Here is a 14,591-nt window from a genome sequence, read left to right on the forward strand (position 1 = left end):
ATACACATAACAAGGTTTTGGGGGTTTGGGTTTGATTTGGGTTTTGTTTTCTATCTTCTTGGTTTTTCATTGGTTGTTTCCTGGAAACTGAGAGCAAGATATAAAGCAAATTTTTAAAAAAGAGTTAGAGGGAGGATCTTCCAGGGGCCAGCAGGGTGGCTCATGCTTGTAATCCCAGCACTTCCCAAGGTCGAGGTGTGAAGACTGCATGAAGCCAGGAATTCAACACCAGCATGACCAACATGATGAAACCCCATCTCTACTAAAAATACAATAATTAGCCAGGAGTGGTGGTGCACACCCATAACCCCAGCTACTCGGAAGGCTGAGGCACAAGAATTCACTTCAACTCCAGAGGCAAAGGCTGCAATGAGCAGAGACTGCCCCACTACACTCCAGTCTGGGCAATAGAGGAAGTGAGACTCCATCTCAAAACAAAAAACAAAAAAAAGTTGTTCCCATACAACATCAGCAGATGATGTTATGATGACTGGTAATGTTTTCTTGCTTTATAGGAATGTATTAATAATTTTTTTCTATCAGATTTTTACTCTCAGTTAAAGAAATCAGAATCTATCAGCTGCCAAAACCAATAGTCATGCCCTACTATGTTTCTCCATCCAAGGAGCTCTATTTATAGGCAGCAAGAACAGATTTATTTCAAACTCCAGCAGCCAGATTAGTAATTAGGTAGTCGGCAGTAGTGAAAGCTGCGGGACCTGAATTACAAGAGGGGCTATTTGGTGAAAGCTTCTCTTTTTTGTGTTAAAACTGTGCCATCCCTGGATCTCTAATTCTGTGCTTCTTATTTCTCCTTCTTCAGTTCAAACTCCTTAACTTTTGTCATCTCTGCTACTTTCCTTCCTCCTTCCTAGAAATGAATGTTTCTGTCTGAAATTCAGTTTAAAGACTTTGAGATATTCTTCCTGAGTTTAATTTTTTACTTTTAGTTTTTGTGATATTCTTGACCTATTCCCATTTTGCTCCATAGAGTCAGACTTCGAATCTTATCTAATTTTAAACTGTTTCTTTCTTCCCATTAACACTTTGCTCGTGAGTTTTCATCCTGCCTATACTCTGACAGTTTCTGAAGTCAAATGAAAAACCATATGCTAAGCACATACCACAAGGGCCAGCACATAACAGATGCTTAATAACTCTAGTTGTATCCTTCCTCATCTCCCAACTGGTTTTGTTGATGTCAGCCTGCTTCTCAGCAACAGTTCTTACACATTAACACCGTTTTTGCATACATTACCTTCTACTTGTAAAACTTCAATTTACTTTCTATCTCTCCTGATGTGTGACAACACACATCTTTAAAAAAAAAAAAAAAAAAAAAAAAAAAAGAGAAAAAAATACTACTCTTAATCCTACCAGATCTCCTTAGTATTCACCAACTGGCCATTCACATTTCCACTTTTCTTTCCATGCCCACTTCATTCCTTTTTCCTGCTGTCCGCTAATACATCTAACTCTTTCTTTAAAGTGTATCTTACATCCCATATTCTCCAACTGCTTCCATCTTATTCTGAGTTCCTTTGACATTTACAGATATTTACAATCATTAGGATGTGAAAAGCTGTTTGAAATCTCATCTGTTTGTAAGGTCAAAGTTACCTACAGTAAACATCATTAACCTGTCTTGTTGGTATGCTTTGCTTTGGCCAATAGCATTGCTCATATCAACAATATTTTCAACCTTAAAAATGTCATAAGTAAAAGTGCTTCTGCAATATGAGGCTCAATAAATAAATACACACACACACACACACACACACACACACACACACACACACCCCATAATTTTGCAGTATTATCTTTTAGCAAATGTTTACTCCAACTAGCACGTGAGTGGCTTTGAGGCTTATACAACCTTAAACATGTTTGTTTCCTACTTCCCTAGCATAATAACAATCTCAGTCAATATTTGTTGATTATAATAAAAAGAAGATGAAAACCTTTTCTCACTCATATCACAGAAATATTGTTGTGAAAATACAATATATTTAAAGCACTATGAGCTCCTTCTTCTGACTGAGACATGCAATATATTTATACTGGAAGAAAATACAGTGTTTTTTGTTTTTACTCTCCTTGCAGTATTGGATTCTGAGGAAAAAGAATACCAATACAAACCTGTCATTTCTCAAAGAAAAATGTGTCTTTACAACCTGTTCAATATGGGTATCTGGACTCTAAAGCAATTATTTGTATAATTATCTGGGAAAGACAAAATCATATTCATTAGCCAAAAATACTGTGACATGCCAGCATTAGGCCAGTTTTAGAAATAGAGCTTGAAATATATACTGATGACTCGACACAGAGCATAAAGAGAGATTGCTTCTAGTTCAACGCTAACAGTGAATTGTCAGTTAAGCTGGCACAGGGCAGTCTCTAGGACAATGTTAAAGGAGAGATTTACAACATTCTCACAGAAATTTTGAAAATAAGATACTCTTAAAACCTAAGATAGGGCTCTTATATTAAATTCCTTACTATATAAATTTGTTCTCTTGTGAAACCCAAAGTGCCTTCATGTTAAACAAAATACTAAATTCAAGTTTCATACGTGTAAGAAGTTTAGTTAAGTAAAAACAGGTCTCAAAGAACTTAAGAAATCAAGATAGAAAGTACACAGATAAGGTGTCATCAAATTATTAACACATCAATGATAGGAAGTATATGACCACAGATCCATATTTTAAACAGCATTATTATATAGAAAGTAGAAGAGTTTTAGGCCAGAGACTTACAGTCTATAAGTAGTTTATTCATCTTTTATTTTGTGATCTTCTCTCAGCAAGTCAAAATTCTTATCTGAAAACAGTAGTCCAAATACCCATCCCTTTTTTCCTCATAATAGGTTGTCATGAAGAAAAATTAAAGTGTTTTTAAATGTAATTTGATTTCTTTGAGGAACTTGCACATATAAATCCAATTACCCATGGTTGTAAATTTGTTATTCATTTTTTCCTCAAGCTACTAATTGCCCCAAAACAGCTAAGCAACGCAGCTCAGTTAGGAAACAGCAGAGTTTTCTGTGTTTTGATCTGTTTCTGATCTAACTGAGCCAGGCTAGAACACTGCTGTTGATAATAGCACATTTTAACAAATTCTATTTAAATAAATCAGGAACCCATTACTTCCCAATTCGGATTTGAAAATAACTGCTGGAACAGAGAGCCTGGGTAATTTGAACATCTGGGCTTCTGCATTAACTAGAGTAAAAGACAGTTAAGTAAATGTATAAACCAAATACTATCCAGTTTGTACAGCTAACCATCATAAAGTCTGTTTTCTATTATGTACCAGTGCGAGAACATCAGGGTATCTTCCCTAAGCCTAAACTACAAATAGATTGCTTTTTGTGGAGTGTCGTCTGCACATAACTGTTTGTGTCTACAGATATGAGGGAGAAGTTTTAATTTTCCAGTTGAAGAAGAAAGGGGACATTTTGTTGTTGTTTGTGGTGATGGTACAAGTAAGACAATGATAGTTGTGAAAAGAGTGTTCATAAAGGCACTAGAAAGGATAGACGTGCCATCTCTTTCCTTCAACTGATTAATCAGTTTTAAACTTCTGAAAATGAAGGGGTAAGGGGAAAAACTTACAGTTAACATCAAAAATGTTATGAAGTTCTAAGTTTATATAGTGCTACCTTGAGGTCCAGTGGAAAATTAAAAGGGGGAAACAGCAGAAAATATCTGTCACCCAGAAGACTCCAATTTCACAGGTAGCCAAGCCAACAAGTCAGAAATAGTCACAAGCACATGAGAAGTCCTATTCCAGGGCACGTGGGATTCCATCATGCTAGAGACATCTAATATCACCCAGGGAGACAACATTTGAGGGTAGACTGAAGCCATGCAAAATGGTTTGGATATTGGCGCAATTGAGATTTAGCTGTTAATGTTAATTGTATCATATATGCTCTCACAGGATAGTGAAATAACTATAACCAACTTATTTACATATGCAAACTGAATCTATTTCAATTTATCATCTCATATTTATTCAGCAATAATTCAATAATCCATTTCAAGAGTAAATTACATATACGCTTTTATATATAATCTAAATCCCTTAGGTGAAGTGAAATTCTTTTTCTGCTTCAAAACCTCGCAGATCTTTCGAGTACTGAACTGTATGTAAATATAATGGCTACTCTCGATACTTACTATTTTAAATAAATAAGACACCTTTATAAATATCAAAATGTTATTAACATTTTTGAATTTAGAAACAATATTTTTAAAAAGTTGTTACTGTTAAGGACTGTTTGAGTTGTAAGAGATTCCTGCTATTGTAGAATTTATCACTCTTTATAACCCTCCAGCAAGTGAAGGCTTTCCTGTGTTTGTGGATTTCCCCAGCCATAAAAGCTGAAAATGCCAACCATTCACCATCCTGTATTCTTTGTAATTAGGGCCTGGCACAAGACATAGGCTATGCTAATCAGACTTGGTGGTACTAAATTTTCACTAGCAAGAAGATGGCAAAGAAGTAGAGACCAAAAAATGTTCAGTGGTGGCTCTACCAGTTCCTGCAAACTGAAGCCCTGCTCAGCTTTGTTAGGTGTTCCAGCAGCTGATATTCCCATGTGGGGTAATAGTGGTTGTGTTTTTCCATCATACCACTTTTTCCTGTCCATGTGAGTCACCCCCAAGTTTTCTACCCACTTGGAGCATCTGTGAACTAACCAATATGCTTTTTTTGTTTTTTGGGAGGGAGTTTCACTCTTGTCATCCAGGCTGAAGTCAAGTGGCATGATCTCAGCTCACTGCAACCTCTATCTCCCCAGTTGAAGTGATTCTCCTGCCTCGGCCTCCCAAGCAGCTGAGATGACAGGCACTTTTCCACCATGCTCAGCTAATTGTTATATTTTTAGTAGAGACAGAGTTTCACCATGTTGGCCAGGGTTGTTTTGAACTCCTGACCTCAAGTGATCCACCCGCGCCTCAGCCTCCCAAAATGCTGGGATTACAGGCTCCAATATGCTTTTAATAAATCCCTTTCTGTAACTTGTGACAATTAACTCTAATTAATAAACTTGCATTTAGGATGAGTCATCTTAGTAGTTTAAAAAAATGTTAAACTATTTATCAAATTGGGATGCTCTTCTATCCTTTATTAAAATCTCTGCCAAAAGTCATCTTATCAGAAAAGCCATTTCTGACCAACCTTTCTAAAACGTACTCCCTATCAATTGCACTCCCTTGTGCACTGCTGAAGTTTCCTTGATATAATTTGTCTCTGACTTGATATTATTTTATTATTATGTTTTCTCACTGATACATAAGACCTGTGAGAGCATGGGGTTGGTAAGAGACAGTTTTCTATGAGTTCTTTCACTGCAGCTTTTTTCCTAAATTTATTAACTTTTATTTCAATAGGTTTTTGGGGAAGAGTAGGTGTTTGGTTACATAAATATGTTCTTCCGTGGTGATTTCTGAGATTTTGGTACACTCATTACCCTAGCGGTGTACACTGTACCCAATGTGTAGTCTTTTATCCCTCACCCCCATCACATCCTTATCCCAAAGTCCCCAAAGTCCATCATATTATTGTTATGGCTTTGCATCTTCATAGTTTAGCTCCCTCTTATAAGTGAGACCATACAATGTTTGGTTTTCCATTCCTGAGTTACTTCACTTAAAATAATAAACTCTAGGCCGGGCACGGTGGCTCAAGCCTATAATCCCAGCACTTTGGGAGGCCGAGGCGGGTGGATCACGAGGTCTAGAGATCGAAACAATCCATTCTGGTAAACATGGTGAAACCCCGTCTCTACTAAAAATCCAAAAAAAAAAAAAAAAAAAAAAAAAATTAGCTGGGCATGGTGGCGAGTGCCTGTAGTCCCAGCTACTCAGGAGGCTGAGGCAGGAGAATTGCCTGAACCCAGGAGGCGGAGGTTGCGGTGAGCCGAGATCGCGCCATTGCACTCCAGCCTGGGTAACGAGCGAAACTCCGTCTCAAAATAAATAAATAAATAAATAAATAAATAAATCGTTCTGTTATAAAGACACATGTACACGTATGTTTATTGTGTCACTGTTCACAATAGCAAAGACTTGGAACCAACCCAAATGCCCATAAATGATAGAACAGATAAAGAAAATGTGGCACATATACACCATGGAATACTATGGAGCCATAAAAAAGGATGAATTCATGTCCTTTGCAGGGACATGAATGAAACTGGAAACCATCATTCTCGGCAAACTGACACAAGAACAGAAAACCGGCCGGGCGCGGTGGCTCACGCCTGTAATCCCAGCACTTTGGGAGGCCACGGCAGGTGGATCACGAGGTCAAGAGATCAAGACCACCCTGGTCAACATGGTGAAACCCCGTCTCTACTAAAAATACAAAAAATTAGCTGGGCATGGTGGCACGTGCCTGTAATCCCAGCTACTCAGGAGGCTGAGGCAGGAGAATTGCCTGAACCCAGGAGGCGGAGGTTGCGGTGAGCCGAGATCGCGCCATTGCACTCCAGCCTGGGTAACAAGAGCAAAACTCCATCTCAAAAAAATAATAATAATAATAAACTCTAATTTCATCCAGGTTACTGCTAATGCCATTATTTCATTCCTTTTTATGTCTGAGTAGCATTCTATGGTATGTATACATTTACCACAATTTATTTATTCACTTACTAATTGACAGACATTTGGGATAGTTCTGTATTTTTGCAATTGTAAATTCTGCTGAATAAACATGTGTGTGCAAGTATCTTTTTCACATAATGACTTCTTGTTCTCTGGGTAGAGACCCAGTAGTGGGATCGTTGAATCAAATGGTAGTTATACTTTTAGTTCTTTAAGGAATCTCTACACTGTTTTCCATAGTGGTTGTACTAGTTTACATTCCCAGCCAGGTTAAAAGTGTTCCCTTTTAACCACATCCATGCCAACATCTATTATTACTTTTTTAATAATTATGGCCATTATTTCCCTGATCACTAGTGATATTGAACATTTTTTCATATGTTTGTTGGCCATTTGTATATCTTAAGAAATGTCTATTCATGTCCTTAGCCACTTTTTGATAGGATTTTGGTTTGTTTTTTGTTTTTTGTTTTACAACTCCATGTGAATCTTTAGTTATCTCAGTAAAATTTTCAGTTAAGAACAAATGAATTAAAAGAACACTGAAACACTGGATAGGTGGAAAGATGTGAAGAAAACCCAGTCTGATTACACCCTATGTGTAAATGAACTGACCTTAGAGCAACTGTTAGAACCTTTTTCCAGATACAAGCTTTTTTTTAATTGCATTTTAGGTTTTGGGGTACATGTGAAGAACATGCAAGATTGTTGCATAGGTACACACATGGCAGTGTCATGTGCTCCCTTCCTCCCCATCACCTATATCTGGCATTTCTCCCCATACTATCTCTCCCCGACACCCCACCCCCAACTGTCTCTCCTCTATTTCCCCCCAACAGACCCCAGTGCTTGATGTTCCCCTCCCTGTGTCCAAGTGTTCTCATTGAGAGAACATGCAGCCTATGAGTGAGAACATGCGGTGTTTGATTTTCTGTTCTTGTGTCAGTTTGCTGAGAATGATGGTTTCCAGGTTCATCCATGTCCCTACAAAAGACATGAACTCATCATTTTTGATGGCTGCATAATATTACATGGTGTTTATGTGCCACATTTTCCCTGTCTGGTCTATCATCGATGGGCATTTGGGTTGGTTCAGGTCTTTGCTATTGTAAACAGTGCTGCAGTGAACATTCGTGTGCATATGTCCTTATAGTAGAACAATTTATAATCTTTTGGATATATACCCAGTAATGGGATTGCTGGATCAAATGGAATCACTATGTCTAGGTCCTTGAGGCATCACCACACTGTCCTCCACAATGGTTGAACTAATTTACACTCCCAACAACAGTGTAAAAATGTTCCTATTTCTTCACATCCTCTCCAGCATCTGTTGTCTCCAGATTTTTTAATGATTGCCATTCTAACTGGCATGAGATGGTATCTCAATATAGTTTTGATTTGCATTTCTCGAATGACCAGTAAGGATGAGCATTTTTTCACGTTTTCTGGCCTCATGTATGTCTTCTTTTGTAAAGTGTTCATATCCTTCACCGACTTTTGAATGGGCTTTGTTTTTTTCTTATAAATGTGTTTTAGTTCTTTGTACATTCTGGATATCAGCCCTTTGTCAGATGGGTAGACTGCAAAAATTTTTTCCCATTCTGTTGGTTGCTGATTCACTCTCATGACTGTTTCTTTTACTGTGCAGAAGCTGTGGAGTTTGATTAGGTCCCATTTGTCTATTTCGACTTTTGTTGCCAATGCTTTTAGTGTTTGGGTCATTAAGTCCTTGCCTATGCCTATGTCCTGAATGGTTTTGCCTAGGTTTTCTTCTAGAGTTTTTATGGTGTTAGGTCTTATGTTTATGTCTTTAATCCATCTGGAGTTAATTTTAGTGTAAGGTCTCAGGAAGGGGTCCAGTTTCTGCTTTCTGCACATGGCTAGCCAGTTTTCCCAACACCATTTATTAAACAGGAAATCCTTTCCCCATTGCTTGTTTTTGTCAAGTTTGTCAAAGATCAGATGGTTGTAGATGTGTTGTGTTGCTTCCAAAGCCTTTGTTCTGTTCCATTGGTCTATAGCTCTGTTTTGGTACCAGTACCATTGCTGTTTTGATTACTGTAGCCTTGTAGTATAGTTTGAAGTCCGGTAGTGTGATGCCTCCTGCTTTGTTCTTTTTGCTTAGAATTGACTTGGCTATGCGGGCTCTCTTTTGATTCCATACGAAGTTTAAGGTGTTTTTTTCTAGTTCTTTGAAGAAGGTCATTGGTAGCTTGATGGGGATAGCGTTTAATCTGTACATTACTTTAGGCAGCATGGCCATTTTCATGATATTGATTCTTCCTAACCATGAGCATGGAATGTTTCTCCATCTGTTTGCATCCTCTCTTATTTTGTTGAGCAGTAGTTTGTAGTTTTCCTTCAAGAGGTCCTTTACGTTCCTTGTCAGTTATATTCCTAGATATTTTATTCTCTTTGTAGTAATTGTGAGTGGCAGTTCGTTCTTGATGTGGCTCTCTTAAGTCTGTTATTGGTGTATAGGAATGCTTGTGACTTTTGCACATTGATTTTGTATCCTGAAACTTTGCTTGATAGGATCTTTTTCTCACTGATTTGCATGAGCTCCTTGTAGATTCTGGATATTAGTCCTTTGTCAGATACACAGATTGCAAAAATTTCTCCCACTTTGTGGGTTGTCTGTATATCCTGCTGATGGTTTCTTTTGCTGTGCAATTTTGCACAATTAACCACAAAATTTTGCCATGCTTAATTAGTTTAATTAAGTCCCCATCTATTCATCTTTGTTTCTGTTGCATTTGTTTTGGGGTTCTTGGTCATCAAATCCTTACCTAAGTCAATGTCTAGAAGGGATTTTTTTCTGATGTTATCTTCTGGAATTCTTACGGATTCCGTTGTTAGATTTAAGTGCTTGATTCACCTTCAGTCGATTTTTGTATAAGGTGAGGGATGGGGATGAAGATCTGGTTTCATTCTTCTGCATGTGGCTTAATTACTCTAGCATCATTTGTTGAATAGGGTGTCCTATCCCCAAATTATATTTTTGTTTGCTTTGTCAAAGATTAGTTGGCTGTAAGTATTTGGCTTCCTTTCTGGGTGCTTCATTCTGTTCCGTTGGTCTTCATGCCTATTTTTATACCAGTACCATGCTGTTTTGGTGACTATGGCCTCCAGATTAGTTCTTTTTGCTTAGTTTTTCTTTGGCTACACAGGCTTTTTTTTAATTTCCATGTGAATTTTAGGGTTGTTTGTTTTTACTAGTTCTATGAAGAATGATGATGGTATTTTGACAGGAATTGCTTTTAATTTTTAGATTGCTTTAGCAGCATGGTCATTTTCACAATATTGTTTCTACCCAATCATGGGTATGAGATGTGTTTCTATTTGTTCATGTTGTCTATGATTTCTTTTAGCAGTGTTTTGTAGTTTTCATTCCATAGGTCTTTCATCTCCTTGGTTAGGTTTATTCCTAAGTATTTTATTTTTTTGCAGTTATTGTAATAGGGGTTGAGTTCTTGATTTGATTCTTGGCTTGGTCACTGTTGGTATATAACTGATTTGTATGTATCAGTTTTGAGCTACTGATGTGTATACATTACCTTTGTATCCTGAAATTTTGCTGAAGAAAATTAAGATGGAAATTAGAAATTCTTCGAACTGAATGATAATCGTGACACAACCTATCAAAATATCTGGGAAATAGCAAAGAAGGTGCTAAGAGGAAAGTTCATAGCCCTAAATGTGCACATCAAAAAATCTGAAAGAGCACAGACAGACAATCTAAAGTTACACCTCAAGGAACTAGAAAAACAAGAACAAACCAAACCTAAACCAGCAGAAGAAAAGAAATGACAAAGAATAGAGAAGAATTAAATGAAGCAAGAAAAACACAAAACATAAATGAAACAAAAAGCAGTTTCTTTGAAAAGGTAAGTAAGATTGATAGCCCATTAGTGATATTAACCAAGAATAGAAAAGAGAAGATCCAAATAAGTTCAATTAGAAACTAATTGGCAGATAAGTATAACTCATACTACAGAAATACAAAAGATCAGTCAAGGCTACTATGAATACCTTTACACACATAAGCTAGAAAACCTGGAGGAGATGGATAAATTCCTGGAAATATACAACCCTCCTAGATTAAACCAGGAAGAAATAGAAACTCTGTATAGACCAATAACAAGCAGCCAGACTGATATGGTAATTTAAAAACTGATCACAAGGCCAGGCGCGGTGGCTCAAGCCTGTAATCCCAGCACTTTGGGAGGCCGAGGCGGGTGGATCACGAGGTCGAAAGATCGAGACCATCCTGGTCAACATGGTGAAACCCCGTCTCTACTAAAAATACAATAAAACTAGCTGGGCATGGTGGCGCATGCCTGTAATCCCAGCTATTTAGGAGGCTGAGGCAGGAGAACTGCCTGAGACCAGGAGGCGGAGGTTGCGGTGAGCCGAGATCATGCCATTGCACTCCAGCCTGGGTAACAAAAGCGAAACTCCGTCTCAAAAAAAAAAAAAAAAAAACTGATCACAAAAGAAAGTCCAGGATGAGACAGATTCACAACTGAATTCTATTATGTCAGACATTCAAAGAAGAATTGGTATCAATCGTATTGACACTATCCTGCAATAAGATTGCAGAATAAATCATTCTATGAAGCCAGTATCGCCCTAATACTAAAACCAGGAAAGGACATAACAAAAAAGAAAACTATGGACCAACATCCCTGACAAATATAGATGCAAAAATCCTTAACAAAATATTAGCTTGCCAAGTCCAATAGCATATCTAAAAGGTAACCCACCACGATCAAGTTTCATACCAAAGATGCAGGGATGGTTTAACATATGCAATTCAATAAATGTGATATACCACATAAACAAAATTAAAAACAAAAATCGCATGATCATCTCAATAGACACACACAAAATATATGACAAAATCCGCATCCCTCTATGATTAAAGCCCTCAGCAAAATCGGCATAGACAGAATATACTTTAATGTAATAAAAGCTATCTATGACAAACCCACAGCCAACATTATATCGAATGAGGAAAAGTTAAAAGCATTCCTCCTGAGAACTGCTACAAGACAAAGACAAAAACAAGACTGCTACAAGACACTCTCACCACTTCTATTCAACATAGTACTGGAAGTCCTAGCCAGAGCAATCAGACAAGATAAAGAAAGAAAGAGCATCCAAATCAGTAAAGAGGAATTCAAACTGTTGCTGTTTGCTGATGATATGATCATATACCTAAGAAATCTCCAAAAAGCTCCTAAACTTATTATTTAATTTGATGGATAACACTGTATGTTATATCATATGTAACATGCTGTTTTGAGGTATATATACATTATGAAAGAGCAAAGTGTAGCTAATTAATAATTGTATTACCTCATGTAGTTATTGTTGTGGCAAGAACACATAACACCCACTCTCTACATTTTTTAAGAACACTAAACATTGTCACTACCTATAGTAACCTTGCAGTATAATAGTTCCCCTGAATTTTATTCCTACTACCTAACTATAACCATATGTCACTTGAGCAACATCTCTGTACTCCCCCCGTCAGTAACTACCCTGCCTCTGATAACCATCATTCTACACTCTACTTCCATAAAATCAGTATTTTTAGATTGTACATATGAGTGAGATCCTGTGTTGTCTGTACATCTGTACCTAACTTATTTCACTTCACATAATAACAAAAGAAATCGAAGACACAAATAAATGTAAAAATATCACACGTTTATGAATTAGAATAATTATTGTTAAAATGTTCATACAACCCAAACTGATCTACAAATTCAGTGCAATTTCTATCAAAATACCATTCACATTCTTCACAGAAGCATTAAAATAAAAAAGAACAATTCTAAAACTTGTATGGAACCACAAGAGACCCGAAATAGCCAAAACAATCTTGAACAAGAACAAAGCTAGAAGCATCACACTATCTAGCTTGAAAATATAATACAAAGCTATAGTAACCAAAACAGCATAGTACTGGCACAAAAACAGCCAGATAGAACAGTGCAGCTTTTTAAAAAATTCTTTATAATTAGAGCTTGTAGGAAAATGAGACAATTACATTTTAATATACTACATGGCCCCCTACTTGTTTCAGCTAATCAAGAAGCTGTTGTAATTTGTAATTTCTTTGAAAACCAATACAATATGTACTATGGGAAATATTATGGAAGCAATTTAACATAATTTTAAGAAAATTTAACAACAATTCACAGCTGGAATATGGAATGTTAGTATATAAACTTATCCATTATTTTTTAAAGGACTATCTAAGTGCTTGCTTTTTTCCTCCATTATTCTGGTGTCACTTTTAAATGTGCATAGTTGAACCAGCTATTAAGCTGAATTACTAAAGCAAAAAACTACTGCTAGCATCTTAGGTTAAAAGTTTTTTAGGTTATTTCACATATTAAAGAATATTAGTGGTGGACCAATGGTTTTAGTGACCAAACGTTTTCATTTAATGTAATTTCCATGGTAAAAATAGGGTTTTGCAGTCCCATACACTGATTATCCTATTTCTTAAACATGAAGGGCTTTATCACTCTGCATATTTTTCTGAGGACCTCTGATATTTTACAGAGAATTTTTAAATTGCAAAATTTTAATGGAAACTCCAAAAAAGTATAGAAAATGTGACATGGCCTAATCTCAAACCTTGAACACTCCTCAAGAGTCATAATCTCTAAGCCTCTTGTCACTGTCAGGTAAGTTTAAGCAATGCTAGGTATGAAGACTGTATTTTTTTTAATCTTTCAAGGTTTTATTTAAATGCCATAATCCAAGTTGGAAATTTAGATCTTGTTGAAAGCAGCCACATTCATGGACTGCACATAGTCCTCAAAAGCAGCAATCTGTTCCTCCAGCATATCTCTTCCAACTTCATCATCTTCAACTACACACTGTATTTGAAGTTTCTTAATTCCATATCCCACTGGAACTAGTTTAGACAAGCCCGAGACTAAGCCATCTGCTTGAATACTTCTGAGGCACTCCTCTAATTTCGCCATATCTGTCTCATCATCCCAAGGTTTCACGTCTAGTAAGATGGAAGACTTGGCAACAAGTGCAGGTCTTTTGGCTTTTTTTGATTTACGTTGTGCAAGACCTTCTTCCCTCAGCCTCTTTGCTTCTTCACTTTCCGCCTCATCATCAGATCTAAAGAGATCAATGGCGTCATCATCATCTTTACTATCTGTAGCTCCACTTCCTGCAGTGTCTTCCACATCTGCAGCACCATACTTGGCCAAAGCTTTCTACACTCCTGGCAGTCTGGCCTTTTCCTTTTCATAAGATTTGATGTGATTATGCCAACGTAGGGTGTGCCACAAGTTGGCAGGCGGTGGGATGGACACTGCTTCAAGTACTGCCACATCTGCTTGTGATGGCACCTACCCCTCGATGTAGCTCTTGTCCTCCAGGTGGTCGTTGAGCACCTGGAGGCCCGTGGGGCTTTTCAGGTCTCCCAAACCCATGGCATCAGCCGTATTCGAGAGCTGGGAGCAGCAGAAAGAGAGAGGTACACTATGGGCAGCCCGCACTTGAACAAGGAAAAAAAAAAAAAAGACCCTGTATTTCAAATCAAGGTCTCAAGTTGTTCCAAGAAGAGCAGCTGCAGTGGTGGAAAGGGCTCTTTTTCAGGGTTAGGAGGTCTCAGTTTAAATCCTAGCTCTTCCACTAACTAGCTTTGTGAATATGGGCCTCAGTATCTCATCTGGAAAACAGGGGAGTTGAATTCTTATTCTAAAATTCTTATTCTACAAGATTTTTCTAATATGAAGAGAAGACCAGATGTTTGCTCTAAGAATAATAATACCAAAACTGATTCCCTACCAGTGCATCCAAGTTAGTTGTACACAATAGCCTTATCTATGTTTTGCGATTCAGTGGCACTTTAACTTCAGTCACTGAGTGCAGTCATGGTGATCAAACACAGAGCTCTTGTAGGAGGTTGGAGATGAGAGGGTGCCATCG

General features: G+C 37.4%; 1 pseudogene; it reads right to left on the bottom strand.

Moving 5' to 3' along the window:
* Window positions 1–13,411: 13,411 nt before the first annotated feature.
* Window positions 13,412–14,092, bottom strand: LOC101027999 (elongation factor 1-beta pseudogene; annotated as a pseudogene).
* Between the last annotated feature and the right edge of the window lie 499 nt (window positions 14,093–14,591).

The sequence above is a fragment of the Saimiri boliviensis genome, chromosome 8 (assembly GCF_048565385.1).
Source record: "Saimiri boliviensis isolate mSaiBol1 chromosome 8, mSaiBol1.pri, whole genome shotgun sequence".
Lineage (NCBI taxonomy): Eukaryota > Metazoa > Chordata > Mammalia > Primates > Cebidae > Saimiri > Saimiri boliviensis.